This window comes from Stegodyphus dumicola, chromosome 10 (assembly GCF_044657685.1).
Source record: "Stegodyphus dumicola isolate Sdum_Otavi_A_Nest chromosome 10, ASM4465768v1".
In the NCBI taxonomy this organism is placed as follows: domain Eukaryota; kingdom Metazoa; phylum Arthropoda; class Arachnida; order Araneae; family Eresidae; genus Stegodyphus; species Stegodyphus dumicola.
Window position 1 is genome coordinate 50,957,953 of NC_140777.1, and position 18,670 is coordinate 50,976,622.

Consider the following 18,670-nt stretch of genomic DNA (forward strand, 5'->3'; position numbering starts at 1 on the left):
TTTTATTAATTATTTTAGTTTTATAACTTTCGGTGGAAGTTTAAATATATTCCTTGAATATAGGAATGTAAAGGTAATAAGTATCAAAATGTTAATTGTTATTTATTTAATATTGAAAGGACGATATATTTAAGTCGATCATTCATTCGGAAATCTAGAAGTTTGTACCAATATTCAGATTAACTCAACATAATATCCTTAAACATTTTTTGTGATAAAAAAGTGAGCAGAGTAATATTTCTAACTGCTTATGCAAAGAATTCAATAATTAATTTCAACTAACAACAATATTTGTCAAAACTGCGGTACGACAGAGAAGCATGCACAGATTCATGTTAGCCTCATACTGCCGAAATATATAGTTTTATTTTAGCAGGTTTAAGAGATGCATCATAACAAGCACAGCAAAATTTTGCGTAAATTAGAAACTTACTTCGAGGTATAAATATGAGGTTTTAGTGAGCGAAGCATATTAATTGGTCGAGACTCATCACTTAATGTCTGAGCTTCATTGAGAAAAAGCAGCGTCACATTTAATTACCATCAAGTTATGTCTGCACTTTCTAACGCAGTCGTTCTGACTCATCTGGTGTTAAAAAGAAGAAATAACTACATTACTACAGTCTGTTGCATTTATAAGTTAGAAAAAGTTACATTAGTTAGAAAAAGCAGTTCGAGGACATTCTCACCTCGCAAACCACGCTTCATAACCTTGGTAATAATTGTATAAAAAAGTCGAATTCTCTATTTTGCTAAAATCTTCCTACGGTCCTTGTGTGATACTGAGGACGCACGTTATGATCGACTATGAGGGGAGAGTCTCTATGACCTTGAAGTACTTGGTTTAAAGTAACAGACTGTAATCACAAAAGACATTCTATTGAGCGGTGATAAAACAAATTCACAACACACACATTGTGCCATCAAAAAGTGTGCAAGAGTTAGTATTCAGGCAGAAAAGAAAAGATAAGAATTCCATGACCCTGGATCAGATGTCTATCACTAAGGAAAAGAATGCAGCTGAAAATTCAAAATTGTCTTTTCGGAGGTGTAAGCAATGATGATAAAAAATCAGTATCATATATCTGTTTATGTTATGTTCAAGTTGATACTTCTGTTATTTTTGGACTTGTAATCAAATGTCACTTATTTTCAAAATTTCTCTTGTATTTAATATGTTTAACCATCACAATTAATGCACTTTTTAATATTAAACACCTGGCTATCTGATATTGAAAACAATCCTTGTGGTATTGTGTAGGTAATTTGAAGATGTGTATTGTACCATCACATTCTATTAATGTCACCATATCACATTCCATCAGTATCACATTCAATAATTGTCAGTGCGATGTCTGATATCTTCCCCAAACTACCTTTAAGTTGACAAGAACCAGGAGAGTGAACACAGATGCACGCCACGTCCTCCACTGAAGCGTGGGAGTGAGTATTGAAGATCGAAAGTATGTCTTGGATTCCTAGAATGAGAAATCGAAAATTTAAAAATTCAGAAGGTTTCAGATGAAAATTCAAAAATTCAAAAATCTAAAAATTGTAGGCTAATATAGATCAAATTTCGGATTTTACATTTTAGTATAAAACATTGCTTTCTGTACTTCTCAGAAGTTTCGCCAATTGAAATAATTCAAAGCTGCCGCTGCCGATAAAGAATTTCGGACACACAACCCTTCTGAGTAATACGCCGAAGAAAACATTTTGCCCACATCCCACTAGAAAGAACGTAAGTTAATTAATGTTTCTTCTGGTCTTTTATATCTTCATGTACATTCCCTTTTCTTATTATATATATATTAATTTTCAATTTTTATTATTTGATTTGCTTTTGCAAAGATTGCATTATATTTCTTAATTTTCTAATGTTATTTTTAGTTACTTTGAGTTCTATTTCATAATTCCAATTAAGATTACCAATGTTTAATTTTTTACAAATAGTTTTGAATTAAATGCATAAAAACGAGGGTGTCGGGGTACAATTACTCAAGTATTTTGTCAATTTTACTACATAAATTGCTTTTCACTCAAAATTTTATTAGCGAAAATGCTTAATAAGAATGAGTTCTTAATAAGAATGATACTCTACTTTGGTTCTAAATACCTTCACTTCACAGAAATGTTTGACCTAACTTAATTTGCCAGTTTGGCATCACCATTATTACTTGAGTAAAAGACGAAACACCTTCGTATTTATTTATTAATTATTGTTCATTGAACGGGAGTTGGTTTGTTCCCCTTGAAAAGTCAACTAATTTCCGATCAATAGCAATAATTGCTTGCTTTGAATTTAATTTCTTTCTCCAATTGAAATTTTGTTATTCATGATTTACTTCAAGTCCCCATAAAACATTTTTAACAACTTACATTCAAGTTACTTTAAAACAATTTTAGGAATTAAACTTCCTACCTATGGGTTCACTCTTTTTAGATACTTCTACTAAAATTAATATTAGGAGATAATATAATCAATATTTCTTTAGTAAATAAATTATTATTATCTTACTTTGCAGCTATTGCGCAAGTATTAGAATAACTTGTTTTCTAACTTAGAGAATTTAAGATCATACAATACTATATATATATATATACATTCTATAACAAAAACATCGATACACCAAGAAGGAATCATTTAATTGCTTTGAAATTTCGTAAGCATAAATGTTTGACCAAATATAGAAATGATTAAAATTTAGTGTCCAATGGGTGAATAGTGCAATATGCAATGCATCGGAACTGCGCATCAGGCAAATGTGTATAAGGAGCTATTCTTGAACTGTTGTTAAAAACATTTTGTTGCATTGCGATTTAGGATACCTTTCAACGACTGAAAAGTGCCTCACGGCAAGATTGGAACTCATTACGAGCAACTGTCAAAGTTTGAAAGAGGTCGTATCATTGGATTGAGAGGACCGCAGCAGATCGGGACGATAGATTGATTGTCAGATCAGCTGTCACATCAGATGCCTGATTCATCGATATCAACCATCACTCATGTGCGACCCGCACATGAGTGTCCACCATGACCATTCGCAAACGGCTGATAGAGCGAAATATACGCTGGTACCAACCATTACGCCACCTACCACTCATGATCAGGTGAAATCATGACTCGATCAGGTTGAAATGAGGTTGACTGGTATATATAGTATTCAGCGATGAATCCCGCTTCCAACTGTGTCGTAACGATCATACAAAACGTCCAGAAGATCATCTGGAGACGCCCAGAGCAGCTTGCCAATCCTGCTTTCACTATTGCACGCTACATAGGCCCTCAACCAGGAGTTACGGTCTGGGGTATTATTTCTCTTGATAGCCGGAATCCTTTGGTCGTCATCAGAGGCACATTTACAGTACAGCGGTACGTCAACGACATTCTGAGATCTGTTTTGCTACCGTTCCTATTGCAGTACGCTGGCCTTATCTTTCAGTAAGATAATGCCAGACCACATACGGCACGTGTTGCTATTAACTGTGTTACAGCTTGTCAAATACTTCCTTGGCCAGCCAGATCTCTCTCTCTCATCGAGCATGTCCGGGATATGATGGAAAGGCGATTGCAACTACCAGGGAATGTTGATGACCTAGCCCGACAATTAGAGCAAATTTGGTGAGAAATACCTCAGATGACCATCTGGTAGCTTTATTAGTCTATGCCACGCCGTGTGGCAGCTTGCAACTAGACTAGAGGTGGATCAACACATTATTCAGCTCATTACTTTGTAATTATGTAACTGAAATAAATCACTGAATTGTTCTGAAATTTTAATCACTTCCTATTCTGTACATAATCTTCCTATCTACTAACTTTTGTATTCATCGGGCAACTTCTTGGTGCTTCGATATTTTGTTATAGAGTGTATATATATAGTTTCCAGAAGGCGGCACAAGTCATCATCATAGGCCTTGCCCACTACTAAGGCCAGGTGCGGTGGTCACTTTATTAGGGAGGCATCTAATAGGTGAGTCACTTTTGCCTCCTACGAAAGGACGGGCAGTTGTAACTATGCCTTCTCCGAGATTAGAGTCCGGGCCCTTTGGTAACGCAGTCGGCTTCCCTAAGCACTATACCATCTGGGTGACATTTTCCCTTATATATAACATTAAAATTAGTTTCCCTTAAAAGATCTTCTACGAAGACATTCGCCTCCCCCTTTTAGAGCCTCCCCTTTTTCCCGTGAGTTTTTGCTATATTCCAATACCCGGGCTATAAATTGAACCTTACCTTCGACCGTATACAATAGGCTAGATTGAAAGTAAAATGGTACAAAAAATGTATGAATCACTTTTAGAAAGCTGAACTCAAAACATTCTAAAACTGGTTAAAATATTACTTTCATTATTTCAAATGCCGCTAAGTAGCATGAGAAAACCCTATACTGATGCAATAACGTTCGTTATATATGCTTATCGGAAAATTTATCTTAAGATATGTTCTTTTAAGAGGAATTTGAACTGGCCTAAAATTAAACACTTCTTTATGTGTCACAATTTCAAATAGTCCGGTAAAGACGGACATACTTTTTCGAATTTTTGATATCAGAGATTCTGAAAGTCATGAAACCTATGATTCTGAGTTGCTATATGGTAGCACTGAGAAATGCTATGTTATGGTTTTTAGTAAAAGACTGAAACTCGTATTCCTCGCCCAAGAAACTTGAATATTAACGTATTTTTTATTAAAGCATAAACGCATTGTTGGCACACATAAAATGAAGAATGTACTTTGTAACAGAATCAGTAGGCAAGGACTTCTTTTTTCTGTTATCAAAAGAAGACAATTTCCTTTGATTCCAAAATTTATCATCTCAAAACATAACTCCTAACTAGTAATCATTGGATAATATAGACATTTCACGAAAAAGCTGATACTTTTTCATGAACAAATACATATTGCTCTGAAGTGTATTGCTACTCAACGTATATTGTTACTGAATGTATATTGCTATTGAATTTATATTGTTACAAATGTATATTGCTACTGAATTCAATGGAATAACATTTCTTATCAAAGATGGTACTGAACTGAGCCATTTAAAATTTTCAAAAATACACTCATGTCCATAAATTAAGGATAATGCAAAATCAGGCAAAGGAAGAGTTAGAAGCAAACCAAATTTGATTTATTTGTAAAGCTTATTTATTAAACAAAAGGTAAAGAGCAAAAAACGATGCTATATGTTAGATATTATTAAAAAAAATAGCGATTTTTTCTCCCTAGAGCAAATTAGAAAAAAAAACCTGTTTACCAAAAACCAATATTACATGGTTGGTATGATTGTTAATACATTGTATTTCTCCCAGACGATGCAATACAGTCCGTACAACGCCTAGGCATGCTGAGTATCAAATTATCGATCTGATCTTAGGGAATATTACACCACTCAAAAAGCAATGCTCTTCGAAGTTCCGGTAGACATGTAGGAGGAGGTTGACGGGCTGCAACTTGTTGGCCAAGCATGTCCCACACGTTCTCTACTGGATTCAAATCCGGTGAGAATGCTGGCCAGTCCATACGGGTGATATCCTTCGATTGAAGGCATTCGCTTACGATGTTTGCACGGTGAGGACGAACGTGGTCATCCATAAACACAAACTGTGCGCCCATGGCGCCCCGAACCAAACGTACATGTTGTTCCAGAATGACGTCCCGATAGATTTGGCTTGTCATGGTTCCAATTTGAACATGCAGGTCAGTTCTAGAACCCAGAATAATTCCACTCCTGCACCACCGTAACGGTGTCGTTCAATGATGTTTTCTTGGTGGTAACGGGTACACCTGGAGCTCTCCATATGAAAGTCCGGCGATAATCAGACTGCAAGCTTAACCTGGACATGACACAAGCCCACCTGTTGCGGTGTCCACAATGCATGCTCTCTACTCCAGGCTAACCGCAGGCGACAGTGAGTTGCAGTAAGTGGAACGCATCTGATAGGTCTACGAGCATACAGACCAATCTGCCCTAAGCGTCTATACAGGGTCTGCCTTGAAATTGTTGTACCAGTGGCTGAAGAGAGCTGACGAGACAGGTCTGAGACTGTGCTCCGCCTGTTTCTTTTGGCAGTAGCTGCCAAATACCGGTCCTCATTCGGCGTTGTAACTCTGGGGCGATCTGTGCTGTAACATCTACTGACATTACCATCATCTTGGAAGCGTTGCCAAAGCCTGGAGATGACACTCTGGGCAATTCCAAGTTCGTCTGATACTTCCAGTTCGGTACGCTCACATTCCAGACGGCCGGTAATTTTACCAGGTAAAAAATCCTCCAAATGCGTCCTTTGTGTCATAACTATTCGTTTGTTGCACTGAAATGCTTATAAAGCGCCTGCGAACAATTTTATTTCTTTGCCTGTATTCCTTATATATCACTCTCTTACACTCTCGTCATTGTAACGTACCATCGGTGTCATCTGGTTACTTCCTGAAATTTGCATATGATTCTTGAAGATGTGTGTAGTGATTTTAGAGGTGATATATTTATTTTAAAGTTCGATTTCCGCGTGACTCCGAATTATCCTTAATTTATGGACATGAGTGTAAATTTGCAAAAATATTACTTACAATACAATGTTTTATTAAAATTAAAAATAAATATTTAGTATTAAATTGATTTTTTTAAATATGTCTTCCGTGTATCTTTTTAATAAATTAATTTTACACGATAATTAATCAAAATATTAAATAAGTAGTTACTTTTACTAAAATACTACCTATTTATTTTTCAACAAGGAATGTGTTACCAAATACATAACCGTCAACATAAACTAACATCCATATAAATAAATAAATATATATTAAAATTAAGAATTATTGAAGAACTCAGATAGCTAGGATTGGGTTTCATATTTGCCTTTTATTTTTTTTTAAATTTAGAAAGTATAGAATTTCCAATGTTCAGATAATACTTGTTACGAGTCTTTTTCGTGAAGTAGAAAATATCTAAGCCCGACAAGTGGTCTCGTATACTTTCATTTCCGAATCATTCTGAAGAAATATGTTCCTATAAATAGTTATTACATACTCTAACACTATTCCTATTTTGCAATCATATTCCAGCGTAATGCTGTCTAATGATAAATAAGCATATAGCAAATTTCTGTTCTTTTTTCATAACGAACCTTTGAATTCATAAACCAGCCGAAGACATACCTTTTTATTAAAAAACTAAGATTTAATCTCCTGAGCTCCGCAGCTTAGATATGTCTTCTCTAAAAGCAGAGAAAAATCCCCAAACCACATAAGCGGTCTTTGCTTTAATGCATCTAAACAGGCCGACATATCTGTACAAAAGTGTAAAATATATTCTAGACATCCTTTTGTTAGAGTAATAATGCCTTTGCAGACTATACTTCAGATTCAATGCACCTTATATTTGTAAAAGTTCTGCAATAACTTTCAAAAAGAATGATTCCATTATGGATATTTAATAGAACTTCTTTAGTACGCATTAATATTTCATAACTAACTTTAATGGGATTCCGAAATAACATTTCATTGCTTTGAAGCTATTGGTAAATACATATTTTAAGAACTATATACAATATTTACATAGGTCCAGTAATTTTCATTATAATACTAGGAAAGTTGGAATATATTTTAAATGCGCGAATATCTGTTTATTTTGTTCTTCGAAAAACTAACTACGGATATTTAGAGTTTGTAGTTAAATTAGGTTTTACGGTATTCAAATTAAATAACCGTGCCTTTTTATGATTTTATTTAAAGAGAAAATTTTCATACATGTTTACTTCCTTGTACGAATTAAAGTAAGTAGTGCAATCGTGAAAAATTACTGGTATCATATTCCATCAGAATATCAATTTTGACCGTTCCCGAATCCATTTGACGATTTTTTTTTTTTTTTTTTTTTTTTTTTTCTGTGTACGTGTGTACAGAATAAAAGAATGTTTTTTTTTTTTTTTTAAGAAATGGAATTTAAAATAGATTTAAAATGGATTCAAAAGAGATTTTTCCTACGTACGTTGTTGCAAGCCATTTTTGGTTTCGTTGCACGCCATTTTTGGTACGTACGTATGTATTTAGCTTAAAAAAGATTAAGCGTAGAATGTTGAAATTTTGTATATGGGACTGCTATAACATCTGGTTGTGCACCTGTCCTTTTTTATTGCAATCGGCAATACTAAACTCTATATTTATACAGAATGCCATAAAAAAACTTCCCCGATATGTGAAAGCTTAGCGGCCTATTTGCTTAAACACTCGAAAGGAAATTTCAAGTATTGTTACTTGAAGGTATGCGTTCGAGACTGTGATGGTTTGAAACAACAGAGCTCTCACGGTTACAGTTTCAGTGAAACAATACCGAAATTTTTGAACTGCAAAACCAACTTTTTCCTGCGCAAATTGATTAACGCATTGAGAAACCAAAAATGGCTTGCAACGAAACACGTATGAGGAAAATTGCCGTCGTAAAACATTTTCAAAGAAGATCGTTGTAAAGCACCAATGACGACACCAGAGAGGAGAGGGAAACAAACTTTTCTGGAAGTACAAGTTTTGTACAAGTCCACTTTCGCAGACGATAACGCATTACATGCGGAAGATTGTTGAAAACAATTACGAGCGTAACATCAAGGGAAGAATCTGTGAAACTTTACATTTCATGGTGCCTTAAAATTCTGATAAATCTCATGGATTTGATGTATGCATATTAGATTTCAGATAACCCCAGATCCAAAAATCCATCGGAGTGAGGTCGGCGGAATGAGGTGGCCGCGAAACTACAAAGTTACGGGAGATGACTTGATCTTGAAATGTTGTACAGTTTTAAAACTTTTAGTTCTAATAAAAAATTTTTGCCTTTCCTCTGTTTTGTTGCCATTCATTCTTTACAATATTCTTTTTTGTAAAAGCTCTACTGTGGCAATTTTCGTCATATATATATCGTTCAAAGTAACTTACGGTTTCTCAGTACGCTGATGAATTTGCTCGGGAAAAAAGTGCCATTCGAAAATTTCGAAGTAATTTCACAGTACCCGTAAGAGCTCTATTGTTTTAAATTACAATCTCGAGCGCATACACTGAAATTCCATTTCACTTGAGTGTGCGGATACGCCGCTAGAGTATCATACATCGGGGAAGTTTTTTTATGGCCACCCTTTGTGTGCCTAGTTCCTTGCCCGGCTTAAAAGACCTTATCCGACTTATATTTCCGCAATCGTTGAATATAGTCACATACTTCCAGTTTGCAAGCCTTAATAAATCTAGAAATACATTAATTGGTATAAATTAAGGTTTCTTTTGAAACGAACGATTCTGATTCGGAAGTTTAAACACAGTTATTATCGTCATACATTTCCGCACTCCAGAAGAACACCTCATATATATTGGCACACTAATGGCTGAGCGGTAAAGTCGATGAACAATGGGTAGTCTGATCTGGGTTCGATTCCAGGCGTACGGGCTGTTTGTATGGGCGCTTTCGTTGTTTTTCCCATGTATAACGTGGATGTGAGCTACTTTCAGTTAGAAGTTCTCCATGAAGTTCTCCACTTCGCGGTTCTAAATCATTGATGTCAAAAATAAAGCTGTTTAAAAACATCGCAGTTTTAAAGCATCGTTGTCGAAATATAATGGTAAAAGTCAAGGCAGCTACAAATCGTCGCATGACGTTAACATAGCAGACGTGATGTTTTTAGGGCTTTAAAAGCTGTAAATGTAATGACTTCGTAAGAATAAATAAGTAATATTTTAATCTCTAGGTTTCATATTTTTGAATTAATTAATATATTTTGCTAAAAAGTCAAGGAAACGTAAGCAGTCAAACATTGAAAATTAACTCATTAGAACTAATTAATTAACAATTTTAGTATCGGTAACTTCATGTAGTTTCTCAGCTTCCTTTCTCTAATCTTGTTTAGATTATATTTTTCGAGAAAACTATCAATACAACTTTATAAACTAGATCAATTAAATAATGAACTTTAATAGTTAACTACATGCTCTCAACTGTGGTGCGTAGCATTAATTTTCTATCATTTTCAGTTTTGAATGATCAAGTTTCTTTCCTGCTTATTTAGACAAAAATTATTAATTAACTCAAATATAAAATATAAATTTAAAAATATTCCTCTGTATTATGCGCTTACAAATCATTACAACTCTAAAACATTTACAACTCTTAAAGCATGAAAAACACATATATGCGATGTTTCATCATGCGATAATTTGTAGGTGCTTCCTATTTTACCACGATATTTTCCACTAAGATGTTTTAAAACTGCGATGTTTTTGAATCGCTTTATTTTCGAGGACGATGTTTCATACCTCGATGTTTTAGAACTATGATGTTTCCACTGAATGAACACCACGTTTTAGAACTGGGGTGTTTTATGCTTGCTTTCTTTTCTCCACAGCGTTTTATAAGATGGATGTTTTCGCCTTGCACTGTCGTTTTCCTGCGATGTTTTCGTCTGACACCATTTCCACGACTCTTTGAAGATTAAATAGAACCTTCCGATTCATTTACAGGAGTTAAATAAGGAAAAAAAAGCATGAGTTCAAGCGATAGCTATAGGCAAAAAATTCGAGATTGTTTTCAGCAAAGGAAGAGGAAACAAAGCCATTGGCGCCATCTATTGACAAAAAGAAAAAATGACTATTATATAATTTCTTTAAAAACTTAATGTATAATAAAAATAATAAAACTGAAATCCTTAATTAGAACTAAAAGTTTTTTTACGAATATGAAACGCCTCTAAAAAATCTAATTAGCCGATGAGGAATGTTTTTTTTTAATAATTTTGGTTGCAGGCAAAGGAATTTGAGATTTCGTGACCAGCTATGTTAGGAATTGGAAGCTTTTTACATTTCTTTTTTACTTTCTTGTACCAAGCAAAAGAAGTACTGTAATCGCGAAAAATTTCGGATATCGTATTTCAATGAAAATATTCATTTTGACCGTTCTTCATTTGACTGTAACTCGATTCCATTTAAACGATGTTTTTACATTTCATCTATAGGTAAAGACAGAATTAAGGACGCTTTTTTTCAAAATGGATTTAAAATGCAAAGAAATTTTTTCTTGACGTCTGTACTTGCGTATGTACGTATCTCGCATAACTCAAAAAAGAGTAGCCTCAGAAGGTTGAAATTTTGTAGATGGAACTGCTATAAAATGTAAATGTGTACCTCCTCTTTTGGTTGCAAATGGCCGCACCAAAAGTATATAAATATATGCATATTATATATGCTCACTCTGTTACCCGTCCCGTGAGCTCAATTTTTTTTATTCTTATATGTTAGTAAATTGTGCATTCTTCGCTTTAAAAGTGATTAATTTATTGTTGTTATATTCGGTTAAGGGTTTTAAGCCGCTAGTTAATCTTCATACAATAGTTGTAGAATTATCAACAATTTAAAAGTTGTTTGTTTAAGTTCCACTAAGCCTAATGCCGCTTTTTTAATGAATATGTTTTGAATTTTTATGTATTTTTCCCTAGCCTAGAAGAGAGAACTGAATTGAAATTCGCGAAAATAAGTTTAAATGAAATGCAGTAAACATGTGCATAATTTAATATGCCGTACAAGTAAATAATGTAGTGCTCACATCAGATCTCTTTTAATGCATATCTCATGTTCCTTGGAGCAAAATATCAAGGTTTTCTTATCTTGTCCTATGGTATTGTATAGTATAGTAACATAATCTTGTGCAAATTATATATTTAATTACTATTGTATAGCATGCAAACATAGAATGGCATATATTGTAAAATCTGCATGGCATTCTTTTGTATTTTATATATTGTATTGAAATATAATCTGGTATAGTACGGTATTATCAACATAGCATAATGCTCTGTAGTATACATCATTTTTCAATAGGGTTGTGTAATTTAGAAATAATGTAACTGCAACTATTTATGTCTTTATAGTTTTCTCAAATTCGCAACATATTGTCTTTTCAGTCACATAAAGATAATTTACCTTGTGCAATTATAAAAGTCTCGCATCGTACTGTAATAATTTTGTATGGTACTGTTATGTAAATCTACTATTATACTGCATTATTTTTTGTGTAGATACTGTAATTATATAATCGAGTCCAGTACCATTTGCTTTTTCAGTTAGTTATTTAATATTTAAATGGTTTGTAGTACTGTTTATGTTATGTACAACTTATCATGCCTGCCACAGTCGTTTATTTCTGTTTATTTATGAAAATGTAATCCTTTCATGGCAGTATGCAAACTCATATATAATAATTCTAGCCCTTGTTTGGCCGTGTATTTATTGTTTTGATATTCAATAACTATGGCTCTAGATGGGGGTGGGCACGGTGCTAAACCGATTAACCTAATGGTAAAGGGACATTGCCCGTGAACCCCGTCACCTATCTCCTATCTTGGCCAATGTATATTAAGGCACATTGATAACGAATGCTGTAGATACCCCAGGATGTCATATGCGAAATAAAGTCTTTAAGTGTGTAACTGTAAATTTGATTAATATGAGAAATTTACGAAATGTAAGCTAATTCTTGTTGCTACAGTATTAATTTTTGAATCTACAGGCGACATTCACAGGCGACAGTTTACATTTTACATCTATATTCATAAAGCAGAAAACACGAGAACTCGACAGAGTTTCGAAAGATTCCTGTTCCACTATATTCTAACAAAATATAAGCATACATAAAGACCTACTCTAAAATTTATAGTTATTCCGAAAATATATCAAAGTCATTACCTTGTTAAGTATGCAGCAGCTTCCATCTCTTTTCGTTAACTATCAAAGAGAAGAAGCTTTTAGATTCGTAAACCAATAAAACATACATTATTTCCAAACGAAAATCATAATCTTCTAAGCTCTTCTGTTTAAATACGTCTTGTTTAAAAGCAGAGGAACGTAGACAAATGCAAAACTATTTACTATATCAAAACAGAGAGACATATGAATAAAATCCACTCTATGTATACTTTGCTTGGAGTAGTAATGTCTATGTTTTTACTCATTTCAGTGTACTTACGTTTTGATGAAATCAGGAATAATTCTACAGTAGCTTTATAAAAGAATGCCATAATGGATGTTTAATGGAACTCTTCCGCGCATAGTCTACAATGTTTCATAATTCATTTTAATGTAACTCTGAAATAGTATTTCATTGTTGGATGCTATTAGTAGGTAAATATTTTTAGAAACGCAAGTTATATTTATATAATTTTTGTCTTATCTGTGATCTTTTGGCACATATTTTAAATTTATAAATATTTCTGTGACATATTATTCCCAGTACTAATCATTACAATATATATATCATTTGGAGTTTTAAATAATTTAAATAGCTTTTTAATAATTTCAAAATATCTGGATATTTGTATATTAGTTATTACTTCTGTTGGTATCTAGTTGAAAAATTTCCGGAAATTTTGAATTGCGATTACTATTCTTATTAATTTCAATTTGAAGTTTAATAACTGGAAACTGAATGAAGCAAAAAATAAATTAACGTTGACTTACAACTTCGAAAAATTACAGCAAAAGGCGTCTAGGATTATATACAAAAATGCATTCAAATCTTTTTTAAATAAGTTATTAGATTAATAAGTGTTTTAAAGAGAACAAAATTATATCGCCGCATACGTAAATATAGAGTGTACTTACACATTTTTAAAAAGATTTCAGGGCAGTTTAATTAATTTTAAAGTGTAAAAATTACTTTTCCAAACTTGATATTCTTAAATCGAAACATTAACATGTTTTCTTAAGAGCAAAAATATTTTTAATTTCCTAAAATTAAATTATTTTTTAAATATATTAAATCGGGTTCTTTTGTTGAGACATCTTATACTTAAGTGAAGTAAAGGTGCCATGTACTAGTACTAAATCCGAAACATTGCAAAGCTTAAACACCGAGATCATCGCTGTGCCATTTTACCTAATATTTTTTATGATACTTATTTTTACTTTTACTTAAATAAACATATAAGGTATTTCTCCCGCCTTCGTCGTATAGTGGTTCTTCATTCTGGTTGTACAGAAGTCTGTGGTACGATTCCCGGCGAAGGCGTTTTCTCATTCTTCATCTTGCCTGTTTCCAAAAATACCTAATGTCTCTACAAACAAAAACAAAAAATATATATAAGATGGAAGTAAAGAAATGTAATATGATCACTGCTGACCATTAAAATTGCAACATCAGGATGATCTGACGAACGTCAAAATGGAAGGAAGAAAAAGGTTGGGATATGCAAATGATTAATTAGTATTTCAACGCACTTAGATGACGCAGGAGGAAGAAACGACATCTGAAGCATTGCAGAAAAGAAAAGTTGTGACGTGGATTTATCATTCGGAAAGTGCTCTGTAAGGTTGGCGTTTGTTCAAAATATCGTGTTATGCCTCGAATAAGAAGAGGAAATGCTAACCACCAAGTTTCGAAATTCGATAGAGGCAGAATCGTTGTCTAATCGAAAGTGTAGATTATCGTTCCATGATATCGCTGGTCGCACTGGTAGACATCTAACCATTGTCACGCGAATATGTAATCAATGGACTTATGAGGGTCATACTGAATGGCATTCATGAAATCAATCATCCAGTATCAGTTCTTAAGGTACGAAGGTGCGTCGACTTTTGCAGCAGCGTGGATTATCAGCAGGATGACCATTACTTCGCCTTCACTTAACAATGCATCCCAGAGAGAGACGACGACTCTGGTGCGCCAAACGACAAAACTGGGTACAGGAGTGGCACAATATCGCCTTTCAAACGGGTCCGGGTCCTACAACGGATACGAGTCCGGGCATTCGGTATCGGCATAAAGGCCCTGCAATTAGTGTGATGAATTGGGCAGCTCCTGGCACGACACTCTAGTTCGGATCGACAGTAATTTAAATGCAGATGGGTACATTTCTGACAGCTTACGCCCAGTGGTTGTGCGCTATCTTCGAGGCCCCCAAATGCCATGGTCCAGCAAGATAATGGAAGACAACATGTTGCACGTCGTGTTCTGACCTCCCTTGATACACACGGTATTCGATTGCTGCCCTGCCCCTCACGGTCTCCAGATCTGTCACCCATTGAAACAATTTGGTCATGGGTTGCTGAGAGACGGGACCGCCCACCCCTTTCCAGCCAATACAGTTGATGAAGTGTGGCGTAAACTTGAAGCAGCATGGAATGTGTCGTTCTTTTCTGTCATCCAAGCCCAGTTCGACTTCCATTCCTAATAGGGTAAGGGCCGTTTTAGTTGGCAAGGGTGGCAGCTATTTCTACTAATTGCGCACCCCTGTAAATCTCCAAAATGATTACAAGTTTAATCATTTTGTCTGCATGCCAAACTACTTACATGCAATAAATATCTTTTTTGTACTTGCTTTCCTTCATGGTGTTGTAATTTTAATGGCCAGCAGTGTAATTGAGCAAAGCAGAAATGAAAATTATAGAATAATGAAATACATCTTTTAAATATTTAGCTAGGAATGTGAATATTATTAGATTCAATGCCGCTGCATATTTTAAGATATAATGCTTAATATAGTTTGTTTATTCATGTCAATTTAAAATAAATGAAATAATAGTTAGCTTTGTCTTAAGCTTATAAACAAAAATATACTCTAAGTTATATAAATAAAGTATTACAATTTTGTCAAAGATCTCTCAACATAAACCGAGAATATTTGAATAAGTTTATTAAATTAAATTTTGTCACCGAAAAGAATTTAATTTACTCTCTATTCATATTGAATTTATGTCACGATATGGTTTGAATAAATTTCTCGTTATCAGTATTCTGTGACAAAATAAACAATCCTTTATGTTTCTCGATGTCTAAGAAACGCCTTTTCATTACGCATTACAAAATGAAACTAGTGTTTGCTATTCACAGAAATCATATTATCAAGATGCAAAAGGCTTTTTAATTAAAGTAACAAGGTCTGATAACCGGGACCAAAATTACATCCATAAAAGTAATAGGGTTTTATTAACGTCATGCTGTATCGTTTTCAAAAGGTATAATTAGATTTTAAAGCTTTCATTTTACATAGCTGCTGGTAGTTATGGTGGATGGGCTTTGTTAAGCATTTCAGAGCAAATATTCATAATCTACTAAGCAGATTATAATATTCGTGACAGAATTTTTCATTTAAGAATTTTAATAAGTAGATGAAGAAGTTAATGTTAATTCGGTTATTAATTAGAAATAAAAGAATGATGATGAATGAATTCCTAATAAAGTAATGTATTTTATAATTAATTTTTAAGTAAAGCTGAATGAGACAGAATAATGCTGTTTTACAGAACGCATCGTTTAATTTCAATTTCATTATCAAATGTGCTGTAAAATACTTAGATGTAATGAACTTTATATTCTTTTTATATGATTTAATCCTCTCAAAATACTTTTGAAAATTCATTTCAGTATATTATCAGGAACAAAGCTCCGAGTTTGCTTACTGAAGTTTTTAAAATTATTACTGAGGCATTTCATACAGTGCAACTCAAAAGAAATATATTCGTTCAAATTTAAATGTTGTATAACTAGCCGAGCTGAAGTGTAATGCGAAAATTTAAATGAAATGTTGCACATTTAATATTATACTTTCTCGTACTTAATTAAAACCATTGTACATGCTCTGAAAAATTTCCTTTTCGTTTCCTCTACTTTCAACACTCTTGCTTAAAGTTTAAAGATATTGAATTCTGATGTATTGCATAGAAAACATTTTTACTTTAAATATTTTATGAATTATTTAAAAAGCATCTTTTTGAACTTACAGCTTTGTGCATTTAGATGGGGAAGAATATTAAAGTTTTTAAGAGTAAAAACAGGTAATAAAGTGTATATTTTCTAAAAAGTCTTTTGACTAATGATAAATTCTCTTTGAGTATTTTTCTGTAAATGTATGTACGCTAAGTACTTAAGGCAACTCAAAAGGCAAGCAGTGGAAAACATTTAAAAAACCCATTAACTAATAATTACTCGTATTTATTCATATAATAATGGCTACTGTGTGGTCGAAATTTAATATTTAATGCACTGAACAATTCTTACTGACAGATGAAATGAAACTCTTCATCTAGTAGCTGTTAAAGTAATTTCTCACATGATTTCAGAAAGGATCATTAATAAAAAAAATCTCAAATCTTTCAGATTTTATATTACGACCAAAGGCGCACGTTTTTAAGCCATTTGTGTGTTACCGTTATTTATTAAATATCATGTTCTTCGTACCTTAAACCATAAAATTTAATTCAACAGCAATATCGCAAAATAATTTTAAAATGAAAATATATTTAGAATTTACAATACACAGTCTCATGTGCTGGAGATAAAAATATTTTTTTCCCAAACAGTTTTGCCATTGCTCGCTTTGAAATAGTTGAGTTTGTTAATAAAAAATTCGTTGAAGTGTTACAAAATATGAAATCAATAATAAACCAAATTTCGAAGATCCAAATTAGGGCCTCCAGATGCCCATATTTGGTAGAAGATTATGTTATTCAAAATTTGATGGCTCTAGGTATTGTTGTTTTATCACAGTACGAGAAACATACATACATTCATGCAGATCCTTCATTATTTAATTTCTTTAAATATAACACTGGGCGAAAATATTTAGTAGCAACAATTTGAAAAGTTAACCGACACAAAATACCAAACGCAAAATACGAAACAGCAAAATATCAAACGAAACGCTAAGTACCAAAATGAAATTAATAGCCCTTTGAGCTAAAAATAAAATACTAAACCTTCTAAAGACATGTTGAGGATTAGTATTTTCTGTATACATATTGTAAATATTATGCATTATTTAAACATTAAAATGAAGCATTCTGAAAAAAATTGGCTAGGTACTTCAAAACTATTGCATAGAAATATGCGTGGAGTTGCGGATCATGAAAACACGTAATAATCACATAGGGCCGCATGCGCAATCTCGATGCGTAACACGCCAACGAAGGCAAAATGAGAAAGATGCAAGACAGGACATACATAATGAATCCTGAATAAAAAAATAAGAATATATACGCTATTATTGTTTTAAATGAAACTGTTAAAGCAGGTGTTAAAAGTTGCTACCTGCAGGTGCAATACAGGTCTTGCAAGGACGATGCATGGATCTACGAACATTTGTTCAACAACAACCACCATTTCCAGCACAGCAATGTTGTGTGCTACTAGGCCCGTGCTCAATTTTACAAGGGTTTTACACACTAGGCTTTTCATGCAGCTACCAGAAACGGTATCAGTAGAGAAGACATCTGGAATCGATGGATTTATGGAATGGGATACAGCGCCCGTAGAAATACCTTCCAGATACTATCAAACAATACAAGAAAAATGCGCTGGAGCTCCATCTTGTTGAAATCACATGCGTTGATGCGCATATATCGCTCTGAAATCTCAGAAGTATCTCAGCTAGGAAGCGGCTATTACTCGATTCGTCTACCCTTGGTGGAGGATGTGGTGGACGATCACTCTGTCACCAAGCAAACCTGCCGAGAGACGATAATGCTGCAGCGAGGCTAATAAGCTCGGGCCGTATGGTTCTTGGAATTTAAAGTGCCCACATATGTAGATTGCACCCATTGTATACGCCTTCCAGTATAAACAACGTTTCGTCTGTAAACAGGAAGTTGACTGCTAAATTGGGGACCGCAGTTGTTTGGGAAAAAAACCAATGTGCGAAC

At 33.7% G+C, this 18,670-nt stretch overlaps 1 long non-coding RNA gene across 1 annotated transcript in view; it reads right to left on the reverse strand.

Annotated features, from left to right (window-relative positions):
• Nucleotides 1–618: 618 nt before the first annotated feature.
• LOC146994961 (uncharacterized) overlaps nucleotides 619–18,670 on the reverse strand; it is a 151,411-nt gene continuing 133,359 nt past the window's right edge. Inside the window, exon 2 of the long non-coding RNA XR_015043672.1 lies at nucleotides 619–1,478. This is a non-coding gene — a long non-coding RNA (uncharacterized LOC146994961). The remainder of the gene's footprint in view (nucleotides 1,479–18,670) is intronic.